At 46.1% G+C, this 20,662-nt stretch overlaps 1 protein-coding gene and 1 long non-coding RNA gene across 3 annotated transcripts in view; one reads left to right on the top strand and one right to left on the bottom strand.

Annotated features, from left to right (window-relative positions):
* Positions 1–19,649, bottom strand: part of LOC127190768 (uncharacterized) — a 39,756-nt gene extending 20,107 nt beyond the window's left edge. Inside the window, exons 1-2 of the long non-coding RNA XR_007830801.1 lie at positions 19,228–19,649; positions 1,219–1,356 (exon numbers count right to left, since the gene is read on the bottom strand). This is a non-coding gene — a long non-coding RNA (uncharacterized LOC127190768). The remainder of the gene's footprint in view (positions 1–1,218; positions 1,357–19,227) is intronic.
* Positions 1–20,662, top strand: part of Adss2 (adenylosuccinate synthase 2) — an 832,666-nt gene that overhangs the window by 292,044 nt on the left and 519,960 nt on the right. The window lies entirely within an intron of this gene.

The following is a 20,662-nucleotide window of genomic DNA, read 5'->3' as shown; positions in this document are numbered from 1 at the left end:
TGACTGCTACATGCATACGATGGTAAGTGTGCACCTATACACACAAATAAATAAATAGGTAGATAGATAGATAGATAGATAGATAGATAGATAGATAGATAAATGTAATTAATAATAATACTAAACAGCATTTATTATATTCATTTGTCTTGGCGGTCTGGGGTTTCCAGGCTAACTTGCTAGCTATAATGTGTTTCACCTCAAAGTCACATTTAGAAATTTCCTGTTGTTGTCCTAATTGTAAGATGGAAGGTTTTACCACTCTCTTTTTTTCTACCTCCAGGACCAGGGTTCCAATTCTCTCTACCATGTGTCATATAATTAATTCATCCAGCACAAGCATAAAATCTTGGCATTTTTTTTAAATATTTAAATTTAATTATTTACTTGTTTACTTTCTGCGTGTGTGTGTTGGTCAGACAACTTGTGGGCGTCAGTTTTCACCTTCCTCCATGTGAATCCTCGGAGTTGAACTCAGGTCATCAGGCTTGACCACAAGCACCTCTGTCCACTGATGGCTCTCACTAGCTCCTTCAAATCATTTACACAACTCTTTTGAGCCGTAAATTACTTTCCGAAACTAAAGTAAAATAACAAAGAAAGAGCTTCGATGAGAGGGCTGAGGCAGCTTCAGACAAGTTGGCTTCAGAAGACTCTGGGGTTCCTGGGAAGGACACTTGTTTGCTCAAGAAAGGTCACAGAACCCCAAGTGTCAGGGCAGACAAGGATGATCAATTCTGCTAATGAGAGTAGAGACTCGGGTGCAGTCAGGATGAAACATCTGGAAAGAGAGCATCTTAGAAAAGAAGGGAGATGCTCGTAGACCTTTCTTTTAGGACATGAGCTTTCCATCTTAGAGTTTGCTCACTCACTACGAGGAGATGGTCCTTCAGAGTCCATCGGCAGCATCTTCCCAAGAACTGACCTTACCCAGAGTTGGCGAGGTGACCTAAAGCCCCGCCTGAGCTGGGATAACATCAGGCTGTTTGACTAATTGTGGTTATCACAGCAGATGGAAAACTAGACAAAACTTTTCATTGAACGAGTCAACCACAGAACTGCTTGGTGAGACAGGGATGTTAGGAATTTACTTGATGGAGTAAAGTTGCTAAATTATTATTCACCCCTTTTGATAATTTCCACAGGTCTATCTCCAGTGACCTACATTTTAAAAGCAGACACCACCACCCCCCCCCTTCATTCACATGTGAAACTCACCACAAAGATGTGTGACAATTCCCGGAACATGGAATGGCAGGTTCCTCTTTAAATGCATGTTCCTGCTGTCTCCCTGACAAGTGACCTCTCATGGGTACTGCTCAGCAGTCACCTACCAGCACACACACACACTTGGACCTGCATCGCCGAGAGGAAGCATGTTTTACACCCAGCGCCAGAATGCTTTTTGATCATTTCAGTTGTTTTGTTTCATCTTTGCTTTTTGTTTAATTTCGTTTACAGTGCAAATAGCTTCAGCAGAAGCCGACCATTAATTCTGGGAGACAGAGCCAGCATCTCCTTCTAGTCCTCCCCTCCCCCCCATAGACCAGCTCTGCGTGGACTAGGAAAGGCCTTACTCACTCTCGTTCCACTATTACTGGAAGGAGAAAGAGCCCTGTGTCCCTTCACGTCTGCTGCAGGACAGGGGCCCATGAGGGCCTTCGCACACTGGCTGTGAGACAGAGGGAGGTGGTCAGAGCCAAGGCTGCAAAAACCAAGAAAAAGCTCCCTTTTTCAGATCCAAAGAGCCTTCCGGTGCTGGGTAAGGATGCCAGTCAGTGCTGGAGCCTTCAGATGCTGCTGTGGTCCACCCCCCTCTCCATACCAAGGAAGCTCCCTCCAGCAACTTTGCTTAATTAACCTGTTCTGCATACCCGGAAAATCCCCCCAGTGGAATAACCCACAAATTGAGCCTGAATGGCCCGCAGATTCCAGTCATGTATGCTATTCAGAGCATTAATTATACTACCAAACCCTCTGTATACCCGACCGCCATTAAAAAAAAAAAAAACCAGAATTAAGAGGAGTATGCATTTCTAGGGAAACCCATGCATAGGAGATGTGTCTGAGAGAGGCTTTGAGTCAGGAGAGCCAACGCATACCCCTGCAACTCAAGTTTCAAAGGATGACAGTCAAGCTAGGGAAATCATTCAGCAGGTCACAGCACAAGCATGAGGACCCAAGTTCAAATCCTCAGCACTAGTGAAAACCAACAAACTAGGTACAGTGTCACATGCCTGTAGCTTCAGTACTGTGGCTGGGGCACAAAGACAGAGAGAGCTTTGGAGCTTGCAGGATGCCCACCTAGCTCCAGGTTCAGTGGTGAGTCTGTCTCAAGGGAGTCAAATGGAGAGTAATAGATCCAGACAGACGTACACATGTACAAACACACATACACATGGTGTAAGTGTCTCAGTGGATGTAGACACTGCAGAAGGCACCAAATCTCAGGCACGCTGTTTCATGATTGTGTCTTACAGAATATGGTGAAAGTAATTTATAAGTTAAACCTGGAAAAAATATTAATTACTCATAGACGCGACAATTGGAACAAGTGCAATAATTAAAACATTACATTTGTGATGAGCCATACCTATCCTTCCTCTTGTGGTGGGAGATGATGTAATAGCTATGTGGGGAGAAGTGAACTGGTGGCATAGGTACCATGCCAGCACAGTAAGTTACTACAGCAAGTTACCCGAGGACTGTGTAACTGTAGCTGTTGACTTGATAACAAAGATGGCTCCTGGGTATCTAGCACACGGGTGGCGTATGCAGTGTGGACAGTCTGAACTGAAGGAAGACTCATGTCTAGAGATTTTATGATGCTACTCGAAATGGCATGCCATTTAAAACTTATGAACTGTTTGTTTCTAGAATGTCCCATTGAATATTTTTTGTTTTTGAATTGTGGTTGACTGGGTAACTGAAACCACAGAAAGTGAGACTGTGGCGGGGGTTGGGGGTGGTAAATGGCTAACTGGCTTTTCTTCCAAATGGTCCTAGAGGATGACTGAAAGGTCAAGGCCAAAGGTCAAGGCCAAAGGACACTGGGATTGGGGACAGAGGTGGGGGGGGGGCGGTTGAGGTCTGAGTTCCAGTTCTTGCCTTCACTGGTCACCTGCCTCTCTCTTTGGGATCTTTCACTCATCCTTTCTCACAATGAGTTTCCAGTTAGTAAAATTACAAGGAGAAATTGCTGGGATTGTTACAAGGACCCGTGACATAACGACATGAGTGAAGGAACGGTATGACCTCTAGTAGGCTATCAAATATGAGGGCCAGAGGCATCTTCGTCACCTCAGGCCACACCTTCTGTGTCTGCTAACCTGTTCCCATCCACAGTAAGACTATTGACTTTGGCCCCGTGGGTTAAGTCAGGCAGTGTGGATTTCATATGAAATAGGGAAATATGAACTAGTTCAAACTAAATAATTTAATTAAGTCAAATGGGAGTTTGAGGTCGGAGACGGAGTTCGGAATCTTTCCTTGCTCTTTGCCATGCACCACTGGCTAAGTTATTGGTCCTCACAACCGCCATTTCTGTCTTACTTGGTTCCCATCGCTGTGATAAAATATCATGACCAAAAGCAACTTGGGAGGGATGGGTTTATTCAATTTACATTTCCACATTACAGACCATCATCGAGAGAAGACAAAGCAGGAACCTGGAGGCAGGAACCAGAGCAGATACCATGGAGAAAAGCTATCTCCAAGCTTCTTTCTCATGGCTTCCTCACCCTCCTTTGTTACACAACCCAGGACTATCTGCCAGAGTAGGAGTGGCACCGCCCACAGTGGGCTGGTCCCTCCCACATCAATCATTAATCAAGAAAAAGGCCCCACCCACTTGACTAAAAGCCAATGTGACAGAAGCATTGTTTCAACAGGGGTTCCTTCTTCCGAGAAGGCCTTTGTTTGTGTCAAGTTGACAAAGGGCTGGCCAGCACAATGTCCTTATACAGTGTGCATGGATGGGGGCAATGACATTTCCTTGCGCAGAGCTAAGGTCACGACTAAATGAGAAAATGCATGTGAAGCCTCAGTTCTAGTGTCCGGCAAGTGGTCAAACCAATAAATAGGACACAAGTCTATACTCCACGGAGCCAGATTCTACCAAGTATTGTGTGAATACTGCATTCGCCATTTGTTGGAGTGACTTTTCCAAATTACTCTCAAATGTTAGCAATTTCCATAAAAACTGTTCTTGATTCAATTTCAACTCAGACAGGTGATTTAGACTGCTGTTGGTCATGAACTCAAAGTTAACAAATCGGTAATATATATGAATTAATATGCATGCACATGGAAATATACTAGAACAAAGATGTGTCCTGGTGTCATTTCTGTTGTTGTGATAAAACACCATTACAAGTACCTGGCAGGTGATGAGAGGGTTTATTTTAGCTCACAGTTCCAAGCTATCATCTGTCACCATGTTGAAGTCACAGCATCGGGAGCCTGAATTGGCTGGTCACATCATATCTAAACTCAGGAGCAGAGTGAAATGAATGCAAACATGTTCATTTGCTTTCTTGCTTGTGCCCAACTTGATCTCTCCACTCTTACACAGCTCAGGATCCCTCATTTAGGGAATCATACCACCCACAGTGGGCTGGGTACTCCCACATCAATCAACGGACGACCGTGTCCGCTCACAGCCATGCCCACAGAACAACCCAATGCAGGCAAAACTGTGAGCGGAGGCTGGTGGACCATTTGATAGGCTTGATGGTCTGCATTTAATTCCATGTTAACAGACAGCCACCAAACAAAGCTATCACTTGTCACAAAAACTACCTGTAGCCCCCTTTGAATAAGGTTAATAAACCCGGCTTTGTTGATTTCCTTACTTTTCCATTGTTACCACCCTATGTAGCTGATTGCTATAAACATACTGATATGCACAAAAAGTTAACTGACTTGATAGGTGTGTCTGAAGAAGCCTAAGTAGCTACTTCTGGATTCTGGATCTCGTTGCTTATTTTCTGTATAATCAAAGTCCCCTTATGATACTGAGTATATAAGGTGCTTCTACTCTGCAAAACTGTCCCACCTTTTCCTCCATACATTGAAATAGTAAATGGCCATAGCCTAGTGGTTCTAATATTTTTCGCTGTCCCTTGGCAAAAATCTTGAAAATCTAGATGGAATGCGTTGAGGAAAAAGGTATCCAAAAATCACCCAAAGGGAGTGATTAGCCATTTTAAAAACCAAACTAAACTGTGTTTTGTAGGAAATTCTGGATAGGGGAGATATTTGATTTGGAGTCCTTCTGAAGTGAAGCGTTTGTCAAAGGTTATCTGGGATAAATATCCTGGTATGAAATGGTACCCACCACCCAGGAGAGGCCAAGAGACTTGTGTGATAAGTAATTGCTTTTGTGTTTAATGCAGTTAGGTTCGCTGGATCCCAGACTAAGAGCATCTTAGAGGCTGCACAGTTCAGAAAGGAACGAAATGCTTTTCTTAGTTACTAACAGGGAGCACCCCTCACAGGTGAATGGTAGCTGAGTGTAATTTTCTAACTATGAATATCATCTGTTCTCTATGGCCTGAGTCCAAAATCTTCTGCTGAGACTCGCCAGGGTCCTCTTTAGAAGAGTGACTGGACTTAGGTACTTTGTTCAAGGTGTTGAAGAACAGCACATACACTGAGACTGAGGGATGACTCGGCAGGTACAGGCATGCATGAGGACCTGAGTTCAGGTTGCAGAAGCTAATTGTGGTAGCATGCAACTGTGGCCCCAGTGTACCCCTATGATGAGATTAGGGGGTCGGGACAGAAAAATCCCTGATAGCTTCTAGATCAACTAGCCTGACACACATGTGGGGGAGGGTAGGAGGTGGAGGAGGGGATTAACAAGAGACTGTCTCTCAAACAAGATAGAGAGGATCAGACATCCAAGGTGGCCAGGTGCAGTGGCGCACACCTGTAATCCCAGCACTAGGGAGACAGAGGCAGGAGGATCGCTGTGGAGTTCGAGGGCAGCCCAGTCTACAAAGAGAGCCCAGGACAGTCAAGGCTACACAGAGAAACCCTGTTTTGAAAAGACCAAAACAAAGAAACAAAAACAGACATCCAAGGCTAGCTTCTGACCTCCACCACATTTCTACTGTGGCCCATGCATACCCACATTTATACACACAAATGCCTTTGTACATACACATATCTACACACTTTAAAAAGTGGAGAGATAGCTCAGGGGTTAAGAGCGCTGACTGCTCTTCCAGAGGACCCAGGTTCAATTCCCAGCACTCACACGACAGCTCATAACTGTCTGCAACTCCAAGATCTGACACTTTTACACAGACATACATGCAGACAGAACACCAAGGCACGTAAAATAAAATAAATATATATTTTTAAATCACAGGAAGCCAACGGGAGAGACATCTAGTGCTTGGACACAATGGCTCCTCGCCACTCACGTCCCATTTCCTCCCCTACCTGGCTCCTGGCCCTCCTTTCATAGCCAGACAAGATTTTTCAAGGGGTCTTCTTCAAAAGTAGCTAGCTCAGGCTGTTAAATAAACAAGTAAGACTGAGGTGGACCTGTCCCTAAGACGACAAAACTTAGACAAAGCTGTTCTACAACCTCTTGATAAAGCAAACATGAGGATAGAGTGAGTAATGAAGAAACTGCTGGTGTGTCCTGACAACCATTGTAACATTCTAGACAGTATCTCCTTTAAGAAATTATAAAGGAACACCTTGGCCCTTGGTCACATTTCTTTGAGTTTGCCTAGCAAACTGCAATAACCGTGTATGAATGGAAAGACTTATGAGACAAGGAGGTCCGGGAAGAAGGGCACAGTGGTCTTCAGAGACCAGAAGGGAGGACACGGCAAGTGTGCAGAGCTGCAAAGAGCACTCATGAGTAAGAATACAGACCATGGAGGTGAATACGGGAGGGGCAGGCAGAGAGAACAGAGCCCAGATTTCCCAGTGAAGGCGGATAAAAGCCCCTGGAACTGAAGGGAAGGGAGGATGTAAGCCAGCAGACGATGGAGAGCCACTGGAAGGCTCTCAGCAGGAGCTCACAGTGCTTAGAACTGCAGTCAGGAAAATAAAGGCATCAGAGCACAGGAAAGGCGGGAGGCTCAACCACCACGGGCGACAGGGATGTGGGGGAGGACGGGGGCGGGTGGGGAGTGAAATGGAATCAGAAACACTGGGTCTGTGGTCTTGCGAACTGAGCCAGTGGGGCAGGACACTCAGGGAAGAGATTCAAAGGCTGGGTTTGGAGTAGTGGCTGGGAGGTGGAGGTGTGTGGTGAGCGAGGTGGATGGAAGGGTTTGGTGTGTGGTGTTTAAGATGCTGGAAGCAATTGAAAGTTGGCAGAGTCTCCGTATGACTTCATCTGAATTGCATTTCAGATATTAACTCACCAACTGTTCCGACTTTCTTTGTTACCTACCAGTATTCCGCCCCCCCCCCCCCGCCCCCCAAAGAGTGCGTACAGGCTTGATTTCTCAGACCAGGGCTGTCCAAGTGGAGTTTAGTCTATCACTGACAAAGTACTTGCTAGAAAATGTGATCTCAACAAAGGCTGCCTGAACGTAGTATCCTTAGACTATGCCTTATGCCAACAGCAAAATCTCGATCCGATTTTTTCTTCTTGCCCCCAGCCTTTCCTCAGTCTCACTTCTATATAAATATGCATACACCACACACACACACACACACACCACACACACACCACACACACACACCACACACACACACACACACACACACCACACACACACACACACACACACACTTACTCTAAAGGCCCGATGCTGTCAACTGTGACAGCCAGATACAAAAGTGAGTAATCACCTTGTGTCTTTAAAAGAGCTTACAGAGCCGTGGAGGGCTCCCATAGCTGGCTGTCTTTGTGACTCCCCAGCACCTGGGGCTGCTGAACCGGTAAGGTATGCACTTTCACCTGCTGAGCCCTCTCTCTAGCCTCTGATTAGCCTAATACCTGACAGAAACAGTCTAAGCAAGGAAGAACTTCTTTGCGTTCATGGTTGTAGAGGCTTCAGGCTGTGGTTGCTTGGTCCTATTCCATTGGATAAATCATCAGGGTAGCAGAAGTGGGTAGCAGAGGAGATTGATTCTTCATCGGAAAGCAGAGAGAGGGAGGCAGAAACAGACTAGGGACAAGATACCCCTCACTCCACAGAGCCAGACTAGTGAGCTACTTCTTCTGGCTCAGCCCACCTCCTAAACTTGCCAGAACATCTCTAAATGACACCAAGAGCAGGCCAGAAACCATAATTCAAATGTTTGCTGTAGTGCTTATTAATATTGAGAAATTTGACTGAATTATTAAAGGTCCTGGTGCCTTGGTCTTCTTACCTATAAAATGGTAATAAAAACCCATTTGTGTTCCCAGCATCTGTTAAGCAGTTGGTAAGTTCTTGGCTTTTATTTATTTGGTTGGTTGGTTGTTGGGTTTTTTGTGGTTTTTGTTTGTTTGTTTGAGTTAAGGTTTCTTTGTCTAGCCCTGGCTACCCTGAAACTCACCCTATAGACCAGGATGCCATTGAACTCAGAGATCCGCCTGCCTCTGCCTCCCCAGCGCTGGGATTGAAGGTGTGCAACACTGTCGCCGGGCATCTCAGCAGTGCGTTCAAATGTGCTATGTCATTTCATGTGAGAGGCCGCACTCACATTCGCCATTACAAGATGGCGCTGACATCCTGTGTCCCAAACTGGTAAACAAGTAATCTGCGCATGTGCGAAGGAACTTTCCACTTGTTGTGCTTTGCCTCTCCCGTGGCATCATATCGCCTGATGAGTAACAGCCAATCAGGGACTGACACATCCTAAGCGGAGAACAGTTTCCTATATAAGGGATGGGTTTCTGCTGTTTGGGGTCTCCATTTTACTTGTTGTAAGCTTATGCTCTCCCTCTTAAGACGCATTAAAGCTTTACTGCAGAAGGATCCTGTGTGTGCAGCGTCGTTCTTGCTGGCGAGACGGTAACGCGAGTCACAATTTCATCCTTGCAGCAGTTCCACAAAATGAGTATCATTTTCTCCACTCATAAATGAGGAATTCTAGACCCAGAGAAAAGAAGCAATCCGCCCCAAGTGTCTGACAGTGCCATATGTTTTGTTTCAGGGAAGAGTGAATTGAGGAAGTGTGCTGCGACCCTCAGATTGACCTATGACCCCAAACTGGAGATAATTTAAAAATGGCCAATCAGTAAATAACCCGTAGTGATGAGAACTGCTACTAGCACCCCCCCCCCCCCCCCCCCAGTTTAAGCTTATTCCACAGATTGCCAGTGAGCATTATTTGATTGTGATAATAAATTAGATTGGCCAGGTATTTTCCTCTTTGATTTTTGTGAACCATCCTCGGAGATGAGGCTTATTGAAAAATTAGCTTCTAATTTCCCATGATTGAAACTAGTTTGCTGTAATTAATAAGTGAATTGATAGAGTTTTAGACAATGTGAGCTTATAGTCAGAAGGCCCTGGGAGAGTGTTAGCATGAAGTGTGTATGTGTGCACAGAGATGCATGAGGGCAACGAGGAGGCTGCAGATAGGAGCTCTTGGCTGCACAGAAATAGATCTCCTCATAGGGGTCTACTGCTTCCCACACACAAAGCACCTATGGAGACACCTACCCCAGGCTAGCTCTCTTTAGGCAGTTTCCTATTCCTCCTTACAGAGTCTTTCTTCCTTTCTTTCTTCCTTCCTTTCTTTCTTCTTTTTAGACAGGTCTTACTACTACATAGCTTTCTTGGCCTGGAACTTGTTACATAGCCCAGGCTAGACTTGAACTCACAGAGATCCTCCAGCCTCTGCCTCTTGAGTGCAGAAATTAAAGGTGTGCACCGACTTGCCCAGGAAATTTTTAAAAGATTTTTTTTTTTAATTTGATGTGTATGAGTGCTTTGCCTGCAGTGCGTATAGAGGCCAGAAGAGGATGTTGGGTATTCTGGAACTGGAGTTATAGATGGCTGTGAGCTGGGAACCAAATCTGTGTCCTGGGAAGCACAGCAAATGCTCTTAACCACTGAGCCATTTTGCCAGCCTGCCCCTTGCAAAGAGCCTTTTAAATCTCTAGCTTCCTTGCCTTCTAGTTGACCTGTCGGAATAAATTTGGGGCCAGATTCCCTCTCAGGGTAAATGGGGTAAACAGTTTGCCTAGAGTGTCCTTAAAACACATGACTCACCTTCACTCAAAAGGAAAGCCACTGGTCAATATAGAAAGAGTTGCATCAGGCACCAAGACAAAGAAACAAAAGTAAGGCTATAGATGAAAAATGAAAATGCACATAAAGTAAGAAGGGAGATGGGGCTGAAAAGATTGTGCCGTGGTTAAGAGCACAGACTGCTCCTGCAGAGGACTAACTGTATCTCTGGCTCCAGGAATCTAAACACCTTCATCTCATCTCCAAAGGCATGGCACACATGATAAACTCACAGAGGGATGCATGCGCATGCACTCTCGCACATGCACATGCACACACATACACACATGCATATACACACACATGCATATACACATACATACATACACAAATAAACACACTCACACAACATACACACATGCACACATGCACATACATACACACATGCATACACATAAATGCACACTCATGCATACACACATACACACCCATAGATAAACACACTCACATAGCATACACACATACACACATGCACATACATACACACATGCATACACATAAACACTCGTACATGCACGCATAGACACATACATGCACACAGACACTCACATAAGCTCACACACCCATACACACACACACACACAAACACAAATGTGGTTGAGGGCTGAGAAAATGTCTCAGTAGGCAAACGCCTGCTGTGTAAGCAAGCATGAGGAACTGGGTAAATTCTTAGTACCCACATAAAAAGCCAGGTGTGGCTGCACAGGTCTGCGGGGCCAGAGGCAGACGGGTCCCCGGAGCTAACTGTCTGGCTAGCTGCGTCAGTGAGTTCAGGGTTCCTAGAGAAACCCCACTTCAACAGTAAGGAAGAGAACAATGAGGAAGACACCCAATGGTCCAGGAAGGGGAGCGCTGAGCATGAGATGGCACACGTTCCTCGTGGGGTGTGCAGGAGCATCCCAGGTCTGCTCCTACAGGAGCAGAGCCACTGATTTGTGTGTCCTCTCTACCCTATACTGAAGCCTTTGTTGTAGCTTGTCATCCTGTGCTCCCCATAGAGGCTGACATATGGCAGACACTCAGCAAATACCTGTCAAATGAGTGAAGTAATGAGGAATATTGTCAGAGATGAACCTGCTGGTATTGCTCTAACCTCAGCCGGTAGCTACCACCTGTCAAGTGTGAGACACTTACCATGTGCCCACAACTGTGCCAAGTGTAACGCACAGACACAACTGATGGACATATGCACAGTATGTTGACTAATTGAGCTTCACGGAAGTTTTTATAAGGGAGATTCTCTTAGCCCATCTTCATAAAAGAGTAAATTAAGACTTAGAGAAATTTTCGATCCTAAAGACTGAGCCACAACCAAGTAGCAGTAGCTGTCCCCCTCAGCCACTTGGTTAATTGTACTGTTCTAGAAGCATGATTTTGTTTGAGTGAGGATTAGACACCAAAAGTTGTGTGAAGTGACTTCATGTCCCCTTTTAAAGCCTCGACTAAGCTGAGGTCATTGACCTTTTGGCAGGGAGCAGGGAGGGACTGAGGCAGGGTCTCATATAGCCCAGGCTAGCCTTGAACTTTTTATGTAGCTGAGAATGACCTTGGCCTCTTGGTCCTTCGGTCTTCACCTCCTAAGTGCTAGGATTACAGGTGTGTGTCACCACACCAAGCCTCGTTGCTCTTGCTGTGTACTCTTCAGGCATGCCTCCACCAGCACACTCAATACATTGTCAAATAATTAATTATCTGGTTAGCTGGGCATCCTGACAGCAGGGACTCTTGTTCTCTTATGTTCTCCCATCGTGAGTAGCATCATGCCTGGAATACTGTAAGCACTAAAGAAATGTTTGTGGAGTTGATTAATTATCAAACTCTAAGTAAACAATGGTTATTTAGAAGACATGTTGGCTGGAGATGATTTTGACTTTGATCCAGGGATTTCTTCATGCAAGACCTGAATGGTCCAGGTGATAAGATAATACAATGGTTTCTGCATGTGTCAGCAGCTCACGTGGGGCTGGATTTATCGCCCTCTGGAGTGCAATGCTGGCCCTCAACTTTGCTGCTCGGTCAACCAGTGACTTTAAGTGCACCGCTGTTGACTGCCACACAGGCTGACGGTGGAAGCCAACAGCTTGGCCTGATACTGGGATGGAAGATTTATTATGAGGTGTTAACAGGACCTCAAGTCCCCAAGGAGGGTGAGCAGAAGAGGCTAGCAGGAATGGGGAACATAGTACTCTACTTTAAAAGTTTGAATGGCAAGATAAAGGAAGACTCTCTAAACAAAACAAAACAAAAACAAACAAACAAACAAAACACAAAAGCTTTTAGTAAAATGGAAGCCACTACATTTTAGAGTCATAGGTAGCAGCCCAGGCTGGGGAGTTCAGCAAATTCATTTCAGTCCCACTTTGCCCTCTCTTACTACATCAATCACACAGGGAGAGTTACCTTCGTTTTCTTTTTTCTTTTTTCTCTCTAAACAAGGTTTCTCTGTGTAGCCTTAGCTGTCCTGGACTTGCTTTGTAGACCAGGCTGGCCTTGAACTCACAGAGATCTGCTTACCTCTGCCTCCCTGACTGCTGGGGTTACAGGCAATGCACCACCGTTCCCAGCTCCTTCTGTTTTCTTGTCTCCAAAATGGTCTTGATAATTTCTACTTTAAATAATCTGTTGGCTTTTCATTACTATAGCGAATATCTGAAATGAATCCACTTTGTAAGACAAAAGGTTTATTTTGGCTCGCAGTTTGTGGGGTTCAGTATGTCATTGGTTGGCTCCTTTGCTTTGGGGCTTGCCTTAAGTCATCACACCTCAGACACAAAAGACAAAACCAAAGAAACCAGCTATTCCGTTATCCCCTTCAGGACACCCTGAGTGAGCTGTAACTGCCTATTAGGCCCCACTTCCTAGAGGTAACATACTGGAGACCTAACCCTTTAACATGTGGGCGCTTGAGGGGGCGTTCCATCCAAACTGCAACACACAACACACAGCAAGCAATAGTTAGAGCATGTGACGTTGTTAAGGTAGGCCAGTTGTGTAGAAAAGGCTTAGTCAAAGATACTTGCATTCAAGCGATTGAAGACATAGTTGAGGCTAGAGATGGCTCAGCATTTAAGAGTATGCTCCCCCCAGCACTTGGGAGGCAGAGGCAGGTGGATCTCTGTGAGTTTGAGACCAGCCTGGTCTACGAAGAGAGTTCCAGGACAGGCAGGGTTATTACATGGAGAAATCCTATCTCGGGGGGAAAAAAAAAGGAGCATGCTCAATTTTGGTTCCCAGGACTCACAGTGGCAGCTTACAACTTCCTGTACTGACTCCAGGGATTCTGATGCCTTATTCTGGCCTCTGCAAGAAATTGCACTCATGTGCACCCCCACTACATGTAGACAGCATTAAAAAATAATAAAATAAATCATTTTTAAAATATAAGGGCTGGAGAGGTGGCTCAGCAGTTGAAAGAAGACACTGCTCTTGTAGATGATCTGGGTTCAGCTCCCAGAACTCACATCGGATGGCTCACAACCCCCCAAAACTCAAGCTGCAGGGGGCTCCAATGCCTCTGGGTCAGGGTCAGGTACTACGTTTCTCCCTTCTCCATAGAAACGGAAACAGGCATATCTGGGTTCTGTGCTCTCACCGAGCTTGGAAAGTGAGCCACAAGCTCTTCTCCCCGCATCCACATCCCTGAGTTCTCTTCCAGTACTTTCCAACCTGACCATGAACTCAGGCATCACTCTGACTCAGACCAGTGCAAAGTATACACACTTGAAGCGTGCTGCATGTTGTTCTGCCTGACTACTCACAAAGTCACCAAGGCCACTTGAAAAAGACAACCTAGCCCCATGACCTGATTGCCTTTGTCTTGTTGGTCAATGACCATCAAGTTAAAATAAACTATGAGCAAGATTATTTTAAGATCATCAATAGGCATAATGAGGAACGCCTTTAATCCCAACACTCCAGAAGTGGACGGATCTCTGTGAGTTTGAGGCCAGCCTGGTCTAAATAGTGGGTTCCAGATAGTCAGAGCTGGAACACAGAGAGACTCCATCTCAAAAAGAAAAAAGAAAAATCACTGCTAGTTGATCCACCGGTTAACTACAGACACATCAGAGATCCTACAGAAACGGCCTGACTAATCCTGGATCTAAAACTAAATCAAACCAACTCACAGAATTGTAAGTTCACAAAAAGTGTGCTTCTTCTAAACAATTATTGGGGTCAGTTTCTTACACAGCCAAAGCTAGCTGATACAAGCTTTCAGCCTAGACTGAGTTAATAAGCACTTCCTGTGAAGAGCCAGATGGTAACTATTTTAGCTTTGTAACATATAAGGCCTTTGTTGAAACTACTCAACTCTGCTGCTGTCACCAGCAAGGTGTTACAGACAACATGGAGAAGGGCAGTCATGACTGAATTTGGTTAGAAAGTTGTTGTTTGCTGACCCCTGTTCCAATACCACAAACAGGCAATGATCACTCAAGAGTGTGTACTAGCAAACTGCCATTGCATCTGAGCATCCAAGTCTTATGTTCTCTTAGAATCATCAGAAATCCCACCACAGACTGGCAACTTGGATAAGATGAGTTACTTACACCCACCTTTCCCCGCCCCAAACAGATCCCAAGATAAGGATATTGTTGCGAGCAACCTCTTGGCAGGTGATCTTGATTTGGGAATACGGTAAAAGAGTGGAGATGTGAGAGAGGAAGAAACCCAATATGGAGTTGGTTAGGGAGCAGGGTAGCAGAGGCAAGCAAGGTGTGGTCCACTGGAACCTCCAGGAGATGATTAAAGCCATCAGAGGGGTAAGGAAGCTGGGCCATTTGTTCCCCAACTCCACTGTCAGAACAGAGCTGCTTCTGGCAGTATCAAATCTACAGCATTCTGGTCTGACCCCAACCTACCTACTACAGCCAGAGAGAGATCTGGAACAGCTGGTAGTATCTTACAAAGGAAGCTGATCTAGGGGTGAGGGGGCCTAGAGGGAGGGACGGCAGCATCCTCCCATACAGAAGGTTTCCCCATGGGGAAGGTCTGGGTGGGAAGAAGATGGGATTTGCAAGTGAGAGGAGCTACCACTGAAGGGCAGGGGAAGGAGGTCACCTAGAGAGGAAGATGTGCAGAGAAAGAGTAGAGTCTACAGCTAGGTGCAGCCATTTGACTGTGAAATGCCCCCTACAGGCATCAGGGCTGAAGCCTTGGCCCCTTTTGGTAGCACTATATTGTGAGGTGCTGGGAAACTGGGGAGGTGGGGCCCAGTTGGAGGAGATGGGCTCCTGGGGGCAGGCCCCCAGGCCTTGAACCTTACCTTGTCTCCTTTCTCTCTCGTTCCCTAGGGGTCTGCTCTAGTCCAGAAACTGAGGCCTCTGATGCTGCAAGTCAAGATGAACCCTTCAGAAACCAACAGTCTATGAAAGTCCATGCCCAAGACTGGCTGATCCTGGGAGCAGACCATACCCAAGGCTGCTTTAACAAATTGCTACAAGCTTGGGGGCTTTCACAACAGAAATCTGTTCTCCACCACCACCACCACACACACACAGTAACGGAGGCAAGAAGCCTGAAATCAACATGTGATCAGGGCTGTGCTTTCCCTAAACACCCTGGACAGGACTCCTCTTTGCCTCTGCCCAGTTTCTGATGGTTTCTGGCTACTGCTGGCATCCCCTTGTTTTGTGGGTACCTCACTAGCTAATGCCTCCATCAGTACTTCCCCCCAAATGTCCCTCTTCTTACAGACATTGGACTAAGATCTTCCCTAACCTGGTTTGACCCCATTTTAACTGGGTTATATCTGCAAAGTTTCCATTTCCAAACAAGTTCGTATTGTCAGGTAGCAGGAGTTAGGACTCAAATCTTTCCCTTTGGGAATGCAGCCCAAGCCACGGAAGAATGAGAAGGCATAGTCACAGGAAGATGAAAAGGCAAGCCACTCTGTTATCATGTGGACCCCAAGGACTCACCCACTGACACATTTTGAGAAGAAGAGTATGATTGCCATAAATGAGAGGAAGATGGAAACATGCCTGTGGGATTTAGAAGTGTGGACAATGTGGTTCTTCCAAGAAATTAGATAGATAGATAGATAGATAGATAGATAGATAGATAGATAGACAGACAGACAGGGGATAACAGTGATAGAAATGAAAATGGGTAAAGACAGACGTGAGCAAGGACAGACATGAGGACCTGGAGACAGGGCAGGTCCAGCCCCATAAAGATGCTGAACTATGGAAGGAAGAAGTAGGCAGAGGCATCGCTTGATGGGGTCGAGGGAGGGTTGTTTGCTTTGTTTAGGATGAGACTGAGCACATCAGTAGAAAGGACTCCACTTCGAGGGAAGCGATGAATGGAGAGCCAGGTGCTGTGACATGACATTCATGGGTTACCAGGATCTGGCTTCTCTGGAAGGTGAAGGAGGGAGAATCCTGTGAGCTCAGGTCTGGACATCCTCTCCTCTGTGTTCTATGTCCCACGACTACATGAGTGATCCCATATGCTGTCATTACAGAAATTCTCTATGCAACAGCCATCCACCCATCCCTACCCTCCCCCAGGGTGGTACTACTGTATATGTTCTTAAAATTGCCCTTTTGTGGCCCTTTGACCAAAACTTATCAATAAATGTTTTCTGTGTCTACCATGGGCCCTGTTTCATAAGGACTAAGGTGGGGGTGGGGAGGCGCCAGGCTGCGGGGCTGGGGAGTGGAGGTCTTATTCTGCTGGTCTTGACTGCGATCCCTTCAGTGGGCTGCCTGGGACAATTATTGTCCTACTACATGTAGAAAAGCAACCTAGATTGCAGAGAGGCAAGTGCTCCAGATAGCACAGGATCCGAACCCATAGCCTCAGAAATCTGACTGGACCCTAACCCTACCTCTCTCATCATTGGATAGTCATGGCACTTCTAAAGCTACACAAAAATAAAAATTGTCTTTTCTTCTGAGGGAAACCAGAGGGAAATGGGTCACTCTTCAAGATTTATTGAGTAACAAGAAATATGCATGGCCTTGCTGTCCTAGAAGGAATAAAGGGTGGTAGTTAGTGGCTTAGGACTACCTTTGCCCCCCTTAAGTGGCCCATACAATTGAAGGACACAGAGAAAACAAAACACAAGAGAGCCATTCTCCATCACATGTGAGCATTCTCTGCCCAGCAAACATTTCTCTAAGCTCTGCTACACTCACTATACACCAGGAATTGTTCTCAAGACTGCCTGATGAAAATAAGTCAGACATTTTCTGTTCCCAAAGACCGTAGGGCCATAGTTTGTACCCAGAATCTTTCCCAGTGGCTAACATGCTAAGGGACTGTTGCCTTGCTAGGCACTGCTGAGTGGTAGGAACTTTAAGAGGTGGCGTCTGGTTGAAGGTAGAGATTGAATGATCTCTTTCCTTTTCTGGCACTGACAGGAACAGGCTTGCATCCCCAAAACCAATGAGCCTAACTGATAATAGACAGAAGCCTCCAGAATTAAAAGCTCAGAGAAAGCGTTCTCGCTTATAAACAACCACTGGTGGTTTGTTATCACCGGAAAGCTGACTAATAGATCCAGGCCCTGAAGAACAGGCAGACACCACATGGCACAGATCACTTTGGTCACACTGGTGCCAAGGAGCACATACTTTTGGGGAGCAATGACATGTCAGGTAAGCTCACAGGATACAGAGTCAATAAGAGTGCAGAGAGGGGCAAGGAGCTTGGTGGCACACGCCTTGAATCCCAGCACTCAGGAGACAGAGGCAGGCGGATCTCTGTGAGTTTGAGGCCAGCCTGGTCTACAGAGCAAATTCTAGGATAGACAAGGCTACACAGAGAAACCTGTCTTGAGAAACAAAAACAGAAAGGGTGAGTCCTAGAAAGGGAAAAAGAAATGAGTCCCAAATGGTGCCAATAGGAACAACCTCCTACATTCTTTATGTGGTACTTAAGGCTTACACGCATTTGTACATACTTTTTGCATTTAATCTTTTTTAATGCCAATCATAGGCCCCTCCCTCATCTCCTTCCCTCCTTACCCCTGTACCCCTCTCCTAGTCCTCAGAGAGAGGGAGCTCATCTCCCCTATCAACTGACCCCAGTCTACCTGGGGTCTACCTACCAAGTCTCATGAGGTTTGCCTGCATCCTTTTCCTCTGTGGCCTGGAAAGGACTCCGCCATGGGGAAGTGATCAAAGAGCAGGCCACAGAGTCCATGGCAGGGACAGCCCCTGCTCCCCTGACTAGGGGACCCCTACGGGGACTGAGCTGCCTATAGGCTACATCTGAGCAGGGGGCCTAGGTCCTGGTCCTTGTTTGGTGCATCAGTCTCTGTAAGGCCCCCTCGCCCCCCCACCCCCACCCCGGGCCCAGATTTGTTGGCTCTGTTGGTCTTGTGGAGCTCCTGTCCCCTCCTGGTCCTTCTATCCCACTCTTCCACAAGACTATCTGCCCTCTGCCCAAAGTTTAACTTCACTACAGCAAAGACAGGCACACAAACACACTACCACCACCTGCACAGCGTTTCATCTTTATAATAGCCCTTTGAGAAGCCAACGGAAAGGTACTTCCTCCCCAAGCCCCAGAAGATTGTGTCAGTGAAATAACTGCTCCCTAAGCACCAAATGTATTAAAAAAAGAATGAAGTGAGAACTCTACCAGTGTTGCATGGCATAGCCATCAAACATATCTTCGTGGATTGCGTTTGACAGCTTTTGTCTAGTTCGGGTGCATGCTAATTCTTCATAGTCAGCCCAAGCAGAACTTCTCCGGATCACCCCAGCCGATCTCTGCTTCCTCAGCCAGATGTGCGTCCTTCCTGCCTTTCTGTTGATTGCCACCAGTGAAGGACTGAGAATGAGCAGCCCCCACTGGAAAACTCATTTAGATAGAGTCCCAAGCCCTCTCCCAAGGATGGACTTCCTTCTTAACAAAATGACTCATCCACCCACCCAGTTCATTCAGTGAACTATGGAATGCCCAGTGTATACAAGACTGGAGGATAGATTTCGCAGAGGACAAAAAGAGTCCAAGTATCTTTTCGTTCCTCGGTAGTTATGAGGAAGGGACAAAGCTGGGGTGTACACGCTACCTTACTGACTCCTCCCAGACAGAGGCTCTTATCTTCACTTCATAGAAGAACTCAACGCTCCTTGCTCTTCCTCTTGACCCAAGAGGCTTCCTGGAAGGAGTTTTCTGTTTTGTTCAGCATTCTTTGTTTAATTTTACTTCCTGGTATTGATCAAGCTGAACTTTGAGCTCTTTTTAACACTTTTTAACCAGTCTTTTAAGCCTGGAGGAGGGTGTAACCTGAAGGCTCTGCAGCTGAGCCTCAGGTCTCCAAGCTAACAGGGGTCCTTCCTGAGGTCCTGGGAGGGATCGCAGAGAGGAAGCCACATTTCCAGGTGGTTTTATGAGGTTTCCCCCAAGTAACACATTCTAGCATCTTTTGCTTAAAGACGCTGTCCTAAATCAAGTAACCTCCAGACGCCATGTGACCACAATACGTCTCTGCATTTAAAGTGGAATAAAAGACACATGAGAAAGAGGTCAGGGCTGTACAAGCAATGAAATACAGAAAGGTGGACACTCACAGGGAGTCCTATCAGCTTTCGTCCTTGTAACAAGAACTCAGATAATCAGCTTCTACGAAGGGAAGGTTTTTTGTTTGTTTGTTTGTCTGTTTTTCTGCCATTGTTGTTGTTTATTTGTTGGTTTTGGCTCACAGTTGCGGAATCACCAGTCTACAGCCCATTGCTTTTGGGGCCTGTGTTGGACAGCATATCATGATGGTAATTCTTGGTACAGCAAATAACTGTGAGACAATGGGGGAAATGGGTAAGGAGCTGGGGTCCCACAATCTCCTTCAAGGTCACACTCACACACTGACCTGACTTCTTCCTGCTAAGTCCCACTGCTAAGGATTCCACCTTAACCCAGTGTCAGCATGGGCTGATCTGCACGTGACCCTCCTTTGTCTTACTTCCTTTTCCTGTTGCTATGATAAAATACCCTGAGGAAGGATGGGCATATTCAGGCTTGCAGCTCGAGAGAGAGATTATATTTCAGTATGGGAGACAAAGAACAGTGGCCTAAGCAGGAGGCTGTCTGGTCACGTCTCATCAGCAGTCAGGAAGCTGAAAGAGAACAGGAAGTGGGGCTGGATTATAAAATCAGAGGCAGGAGGGTTGCCGTGAGTTCTAGGCCAGCCTGGGCTATGGCTATGTAGCAATATCCTGTCTTAAGGGAACAAACAAAATAAACAGAGGAAAGAGAGAGAGGGAGGCAGGGAAGGGGGCAGGAAGAATAGGAAGAAAAACAAAGTGAGGACACTACCCATACAGAGCCCGTGACTATGCAGGGCACAAATGAGATGACGTGTAGCCAGGACACTGTTAGTGACCACCAATGCTATTTTCACTTACACAAGTAATGCAGGCTCCTTTGGAAAGCCCAGAATCTAAGAATTGCAAAGGAAAATTACCCATGACCCCTAACGACTAAGTGTTGGTGACTGGCTGGTGACA

This window comes from Acomys russatus, chromosome 6 (assembly GCF_903995435.1).
Source record: "Acomys russatus chromosome 6, mAcoRus1.1, whole genome shotgun sequence".
NCBI lineage: Eukaryota > Metazoa > Chordata > Mammalia > Rodentia > Muridae > Acomys > Acomys russatus.
Note: the sequence above shows the minus strand (reverse complement) of the source record. Positions and strands in the feature narration are given on the sequence as shown.